Source organism: Halyomorpha halys, unplaced genomic scaffold (genome assembly GCF_000696795.3).
Source record: "Halyomorpha halys isolate HHAL.00 unplaced genomic scaffold, Hhal_1.1 Scaffold64.1, whole genome shotgun sequence".
NCBI lineage: Eukaryota > Metazoa > Arthropoda > Insecta > Hemiptera > Pentatomidae > Halyomorpha > Halyomorpha halys.
Window position 1 is genome coordinate 1,766,378 of NW_027116348.1, and position 8,871 is coordinate 1,775,248.

At 28.6% G+C, this 8,871-nt stretch overlaps 1 protein-coding gene across 1 annotated transcript in view; it reads left to right on the top strand.

Moving 5' to 3' along the window:
- The first annotated feature begins 1,470 nt into the window (after nucleotides 1-1,470).
- The window catches only part of LOC106692635 (GTP-binding protein Di-Ras2), a 28,571-nt gene continuing 21,170 nt past the window's right edge, over nucleotides 1,471-8,871 (top strand). The window contains exon 1 of the mRNA XM_014438689.3: nucleotides 1,471-1,572. The gene's annotated coding sequence lies outside the window, so the exon portion shown is untranslated. The remainder of the gene's footprint in view (nucleotides 1,573-8,871) is intronic.

Sequence of the window (8,871 nt, forward strand, 5' to 3'; positions counted from 1 at the left end):
ATTTTAACCACGAAAGTTATTAATCCTATCCAAAATCTACATTTACTTTTAAAGTGTTGAATATATCAAAACTGCAGTTTTGACTTATACAATTTTTATATTCCACTGTTCATTTCTCCCAAAAATCTAACATGATTTACACGTTTGGATTTTGGAAAGGAACTTTCTTTTAATGACTCCTAGTATAAATATTATTCTTAAATACAACACTTTTTTTGGTTGATAATTTTTTAACAAAAAATATCAAATCGAAAAATACAAAGCTTCTCAATGTTCAGAATTGAGGAAGCAAATTTACTTACACGGTCAATAATTACTGACAGTGTCATTGAAGCAATAAAATACTGAAAGGGGGGAGTTAAGTCCGATACTTAAAGCGTAATGTTCTTAGGTATTTTCAGCGTATGTTTTTGTCAGTAAATGTTTACTCTATGACACTAGGATTCGAATTCATATTAAATTTCCCACTAACCATAAAAAAATATTTTAATCTAAAATTTTTCTAGAATTTTTATTTAATTCTGTTTTCCTTTATTTTTTAAATCGTATTACTTAATATTCATAGTATGGTTTTGGAAAAAATCATAATATTGATATTATTAAACTATATGTCATTAATCTTAATATTATGCCAGAAAGTAAAAATAAATTTTAAAAAAAGTTGAACTTGAAAATAATCACAATTTAATGATAATTAATAATTTTGAAATAGTTTAATCTTAAGGATTAATTATTAAAGTAGTTAAAAAAATTAGTTTTAAAATCAAATCGAAATGAAACCTTGCTATGCTATGAGTAGCTGTTGCATGTTGTGGGTAGATGACTCGAGCAAGTACGCAACAGGACCAACTCTACATAATAGGCGATTCTATTTTAACCTTCTCTAGTAGAAATAAAAAATAAAAAATAAAATTATTTTAAAACTTTATGAGTTATAATATAATATATTCATATTAATTGTGTCATTTAAATATTCTATATTCTCATGTTAAATATTCCTTCTGTCCAACCAAGTAATCATCAAGGACAGATTTTAGACAATAATAATTATAATCTCATTATTAAAAATTATAAAATAATTATTAATTATAAATTAGCATTCCTTAATTGTAATTTTATAGTATCGAACTAGTCATTAAACAAAATTATTTACTATGTTTAATATAATACAGTCAAATCAACTTATAAAACACAAATAAATAATGTTTAGAATGAATCTAGCCGCAAGGTTTCCCCAAATATCTTGATTCCAAAGCCTGCCCTGCAGAGTTGAGCTCTGGCAGAGAACAAAGGATTTAATTGAGCGCTCAATTGTTGGAAACAGATACAGGCAGAAGATTATGATGGCCTATAACAGAAGCCCTTTCATTTGTGATGGCCATTGTTGACCAGTGCTGAATTTCATCAGGTCAATAGGGATCTAGTGGTTTGTAGGGGGCAGGTTGTCAGCACTGTGGGGGTGGCGAGGTGGGGGGCGGCCAAGTGGGGGCAGTCGTATCGTTGCAGCAGTCGGGGAAGGAATGTCGTTCGTCACAGTATAATGTTGGTTCTTCAACTGAGAGCTTGCCAAAGGTAAACTATATGAAATATTATAAATGTAATCAGTTTTATGTATTTTATTTATAGGTATTAGGTATAAACCATTAGTATAATAAAAATTTAACTATTACAACAGGTGACAGAAGAAAACATACCTGTAGCCCGGAAGTGAAAGACACTATACTACATTTTCATAGCTTTACAGTATAAATAATTCAACATATGTTTTCCTCCACATAAAATAATGGTTATTGCTGATGTTTTTTGAAAAAATAATATAGCTTCCTTTGTAATCGTTCTAGGATATAGTTACCTATATCTGAATAAAGCAGAAACAGTTCTGTGCCTCCTATTTATACGACACTACTGCATTTCTTCAAGTTTACAGAAGCGCATTTTTAACAGATGTTTAATGTTTAACTGAAGAAAATTGTACTTGTATCTCCCCTTTCAATTCTTCTTGGAGATAATTATCTGCACCTCTAGGTAAAGCAAAAAAAATCTAAATAAAAATTGTTTAATAACGCCGCATTGGTAATGGACGCAGTGTCGTATACACCAGAACACATCTGCGTCATTCTATGAATCATTTTAATACATATCACTTAAAAGATATTAACATACATTCCAATATCTATGGTTTAGAGAAAAAAAATGTCCAGTTTTTGAGATTTGAAGTTTTATATGTAAAGTTGTCTGACAATTAGCTTTTACATACGTAAACAATGTTCTCAGAAAATTCTAACCATTTTTTTCTTTTGTACTATCACAACTATATGCCCATCCTAGATTTTGAAAAATTTCAGATTTATTTTTCTGAAATTGATTTTTTAGACATTGAATGTTGTTGCTACAAGCAACATGTATCGCTAGTATGATTGACTAGTTGCATTTCAGAAAAACGAAATTGGTTTTATTTTGTAATAGACGTGTTCCAAAGATATTACACTATTCAAACAAGATAGCGGTTTCTAGCATGTTATAATTGATACTAAACGGAAAGCTTCTCCAATCCATACAGCGCTGAATTTATTAATTTATTTATTTTGTTCCATAAAGAGAACTATAATTTTAGTGAACCCATAAGATGTAAAACTAACATAACTATTTGTTTTATTTATTTGTCTGAGCAAACACCAGTGCTAATACTTTTTCTGAAAGCTTCAATCCCTATTCTACCCTTTTTAATGTGATACAATGTCTAATCTTTGATACTGAACCTGAAAATATGTTAAACATTATTTTGATTAAAAAAAAACAAGAATCAGAACTTATATATTAACGATTGTATAATTTATTTATAGTTGTTATTAAGTTCATATTGTTAAATTGAACAAACAATAAGGGTGTCTCTTTAGCGTGTGAATTCTGCATTTTTCGTAGGTGAAATCTGTGCCAAGATATTCAAATCTCCCAATCCTTAATGTTTTATATATAAAATAGATAAATAAAATTAGCTTAAACTAAAAGACTATTTTGTTAAATTATTGTTTATTTACATTTTGATTGTAAGATCGTCACGAAATAGAATTATACTTTGTTTCAATGAGTTTCAAAAGTTTTTTTCCTGAATATTCAATGGAATGGAAGCAATACAATAAATAAACAAGTTCAACAAGTAATTTTAAACATTCTACAAAAAAATCATTTTAAAAATAATATATCAAAATCCAAAAAAAAAAAAAAGCAGGCCAGATCCAACACACTCAGCATCTGAAATATTTAAATTAGTTTCTTTTAATGTTATTATGTTAGTTTTAATTTTGATTCTAAAATAATACGGAAACTGGTTCATGAACAAGTGTTATCCATTCCCTAAAGATGTATATTTAACTCAAGGAACAGTATCATGCTTAATATAACACCAATCAAAATCATATTTTCCAATAAAGTTATATTTTTAAAAGGAAATATTGAAAAAAATTTATAGTAATTAACAATAATTAAAAATTAATGGATATACATATCTAAAACATATTACGAAAATGCTTAATCTTTAATAATCTTTAGAGTTAAAAATACTAAAGAAAACTAATATAATGAGAGGGCCCCATCTCCATGACACTTTCATTTTGCAGATGCAGCATTCATAGAATTCTTCGAGATTACTTTCATGTAATTATAAATTTAATGGCAATTATCCAAATTAATGGCACCTAAATTTATAAGAAATCTCAATTTTTTCTTTTATTTATTTTTCGTTACTAATACATGATGTAATCCCCATTTTTCCAGTTTTAGGTCAAAAATAATCCTCGGCGTTGTTAGTTCCAATAGAAGAATAAACAACGCTGACAACTGACAAAGCGTGGTGAGACTGTCTAACTGTTGCGAAATTTCGAAAACTTTGAGAAATTAATTATGGTTAAAAATAGCTTCACAATGACGAATGAACTAATTATAATACTTTCGGGGCCATTTATTCATGTGACGGTCCAATAAAAGCTTAAATTTGAAATCATTGTTTGCAATAGACAAAGACAAAACCAGAAATGAAGCAAGAAAAAGAATAAATGAGCATATATGAGTCATCAGTGAAAATAGAGTTATTTTCATAGTATGCATGGCTTTTACTGCCATTCATACTTTTAGGTAGAATTTCCTCATGAGAATTACGTTCATTTCACCTTCAAACGGAATAAAAATAGCTTCATTGAAGTTTTTGGGAGATATACGTTTCTAACTCCAATTTTAGAAAAGTTCACCTGACTATTAGAACTTTTACCCCCTTTCCATGATTGTATATAATCTGATTTAAATCTTCGTTTCTTCGAGGTTTTGGTTTTTGGAATTTGAGTTTTTAAGAATCCGATATAGCAGTAGTTCAAAAATGAATTACCAATCAAGAGGCTTCTTTTTGTATTTGAATAATTCGACCAATTATACAAAAATCTTTCCTTTTATGCAATAAAAACTACTGTAATTTAAATATGTTTCAACATTTCGCAGCTTCGATACTCCAATGCTTATAAATGTTTCCACTGCGCCTCGCCGGAGGTCAAGGTTTGCTTCTCTGCATTAGGAATAACAATTGCGGGTGGCCTGGTGGTGCAAACATTTTGGAAGGTTTTGGAATACTCATTCCAATTTTTTCTGGAATATAGAAAACCTTAAAATATTCATAATTTAGGTGATTGTTTTTTATACAAATACCAAACTTTAAATATATTTTATTCATCCCATTTTCCTAGGAAATGTAAAAAAAAAAATTAATAAACCAGGAACTTTTTTGACGTATTTTGAATCGGCAAATAATAATTTTTGCCAATGAAAACTATGTAATAATAATATAATATTCGGAGTAATATATATGTGTATATATATATATATATATATATTATTTTTGGAAACCCGGGAACAAAATGTATTAAGCCATTTTGGCGCCGTTTTCAATCATAGCATTCATGCATAGTATTATCTTTACATACAAAAGGAAGCGGTCGAATCTTTTTCCAAAATAAACTGTTTTATTGGTGCACCGATTTTCGTACCGTTTTTTCAAAATGTGTCATTTCGCCGTAGGAAGGTTTAAAGATGACGAAATTCCCGAATTCTCGAGTATAAAAAAAAGTTATGAACAAAATTAAGCGTTTTTGGTTAGTAGCTCCAAAAGTGTAAGGTTTTTGCACTTTTATTGTACACCAATCGATTTATCTCTTTCCGAGGAATTATAAAAAAGCATTATTGATTTTATTAAGCTATATTATATTTACGAAAAATTATAATAACATAATGTGGCTCGGAATAAAGTAGGTTAGCGAATTTGTTTTTAGAAAAAAACCATTCATATTCATTTTTAGTATCATCCCAAACTACCTAATACCGTTTTTCAAAGAATTTAAAAATTAGAAATTTTCACCTTGTCTTATTTGGAGGAAAACAAATCTTTTACCACACTTTGATGGGTTGGTCGGTCGGACAAACAGTATAAATTTCAATTTCATTCCTTATTGCACATTGTTGCAATTTACGTTTCCAAACCTTATAATAAAGTAATTTTAAATGTTTAATTTTAACTAAACACAATAATTTCTATCAAACTATTAAGTGTTCTTTAAATCTGTATAAATTCTCAAATATAGAAATTGGGAAGCATTGCCTGGTCAGCTAGTTTAGGATAAAACATTTTTTATTATTTATTTGTTTTTTCGAAATATCTGAATAATTTCTTAAAGTTACAGTATATTTAGTTTATTTCTCCTTGAAGCCTCGAAATTATCATTGTATTTGTAATCTGATCTTTTGGTTTACGTATTCGTAAGCATAAGCACTACTGGTGGTTTAATAATTTTCATTTGATTAACAATTGTAAAATAAATTAACAAACCCAGTAGATCACTGGGTTAACGACAACCAGCGATTAGGGTAGGGATTAATGTTAGTTAAAAAAGACTATATGATGCACATCTCATCTACATCAAATCAATAGGGTATCGAAACTGATAAATACATTTCGCATGTTGAAATTAATCACTTGATAATTTTTAATTACCAAACCTTCCATCACTAAAGCCGATCGTTGGAGTAATCAATCACTAAACAAATCATGTAAATATGTTATAATAATTTTGTAAAACCAGTTATTGCTACCAAACACTTATGGATTATTTATTTGTATGAAAATGTAGAACTTTTTTTTTTTGTAAAACAATTCGTGACAATCCATAAAAAATTTCAGGTTCATTCCTTGAATCAAATTCATCTGGTTCTTGTGATCGTCTCTCAATTTAATTTCTCAGAACGCCAGAATGTTCAAAACGATTTTTGACTGTCGATGCTCACACATCAGCCAGGTGGATTGTTATAATAGCATCAAGGGTGTATTAAAATAGTTAATTCCCGATTTCTCGTTCATACCAATTCTTAAATAACTCTTTAAACAAGCTTTTTTTATAAATTTTATCCTAATTTTCTGTACTCCTTAGTCAATATCTATTGCCTTAAACATATAACTTGTATACATTTATAATCTTTCAGATTTATACGAGATGGGCAATTATCGAGTTTTGATCAGTCTAAATGATAAAATGAATCTATTTTTCAGCGTTAAAGATGTCGTTGACACATTTGCTTTCTATAATCTAGGCTTATAGACATGGACAACTAGTCGGCAGTGTGCCATGTTATGCCAAGAACAAAATATTTGAATCCAACCTCTTCATATTTGTTCTTCTGTAGATCAGCTACTAAAATCTTTTATAGTTTGATGGATCATCAAATTAAATTATTTTAAGCGATATTGCTATATCCGTCACTAAACATATTAGTAACGCTCTCAAAGTTCGGAAATATCCCACGCTATAACCGATACGTCGTTATATCCATGGTTGTTATAAATATATCCAGTGCAATTCGTTAATAGCATAATTAAAAAACTTACTCCTACTTATGGACTATGAGGGATGTATCATGATAGAGAATGAACATGGATTGTACTACAAGGAACATGTTTTATGAAATCTTTCCTATTAGGGAGCATGATGGTACTAGAGAGGAACATAGCGGCTTCTTTGGAATTTAAACAATTTATTAATTTTTAAGTTTCTTTATATGCTTATTGAAACCATTATTATTAATAATAGTAATTATTATTATTAATAATTTAATTTAATTATTATTAATAATAGTTAGTTAATATTTTTAGTTCGATTGTTACCAATTATTTAATTATCAAATTAATTATTTAATTATTACCAATTATTATTTTTTAAGGAATCCTCTTTATCTACAAAGTCTCTCATTAAGACTATATGTTTCCATACTGAAGATATGATAGGATGACGTTTGTTCAATTCTTTAGTCTATGCTGATGTTTGTCTCACTATTTTCTTGATGCTATTAAATGGGAAACTTCTTTACTGTAAAAGTTTTGTTTTTTTTAGACATAAAGTTTCTTGAAGAAAACAATAAAATTGAACTTAATTGAAAATTTTTTATAGTTAGATGGATCATCAAATTGAATCATTTTAGGTGATATTGCTATATTCGTTAATAAATATATTAGTAACGCAATAAAAATCACGGGTTCGGAAATATCCGATGCTATAACCGATACGTCGTTATATCCATGGTCGGTATAAATATATCCAGTGCAATTCATTAGTAGGATATTTAAAAAACTTACTCCTACTTATGGACTATGAGGGATGTATCATGATAGAGAATGAACATGGATTGTAGTATAAGGAACATGTTTTAAGAAATCTTTCCTATTATAGAGTATGATGATACAAGAGAGGAACATAGTACAGGAACATAGGAACAACCTGATTGAAACCGTTTTTTTTTTAAGGAATCCTCTTTATCTACAACGTCTCTCATTAAGACTATATGTTTCCATACTGAAGATATGGCAGGATGACGTTTGTTCAATTCTTTAACCTATGCTGAAGTTTGTCTCACTATTTCCTTGATGCCATTAAATGTGAAACTTCTTTACTGTAAATTTTTTTTTTTAGACAAAGTTTCTTGGAGAAAACAATAAAATTGAACTTAATTGAAATTTTTTTATAGTTAGATGGATCATCAAATTGAATCATTTTAGGCGATATTCGTTAATAAATATATTAGTAACGCTCTAAAAATCACGGGTTCGGAAATATCCGACGCTATAACCGATACATCGTTATATCCATGGTCGTTATTATTCAGTGCAATTCGTTAGTAGCATCATTAAAAAACTTACTCCTTCTTATGGAATATGAGGGATGTATCATGATAGAGAACGTACATGGATTGTACTTTAATATTTCATACACCACCAAATTATTTATACAACGTATTATGTGACTGTCGGGACTACAAAGTTCTGTCATGGGACTCCCCCATGACGCTACATAATAATTATGACCGATATTCATTGTCTAAGTATTTTTTTTTTTCCACTCACAAGTTAGCACATCGGAAAATATCGGATTTCTGTAAGTTCAAGTGCGTACCAATATACTGTTAATTCAATACCTGAATACAAATTTCCCAATTATGGCCAAGTTTTAATAATGTTTCGTTTACTGTCAACAAGCATAACATTACATTTTGGTTTGGTATTATGCATAGACACATATAACAGATTAACATAGACATAGATTAATATAACTATTCTACAAACATTTTGTCTTTAGTTCATCTCTAACCAAAAGTAATTTCTAAATAAGTTCGAATTCTAATCGAATTTAATTCAAAATAAAGATGCAAAAATATTCTTTAGATTAACAAATTGTTAGTTAATATTTTTAGTTCGAGTGCTACCAATGGGTAGTTTCTCTCATTCCATTATGATTTTATATCAAATTTACTATATGTATTTTTATGTAAATACAGTTTTAAATATCA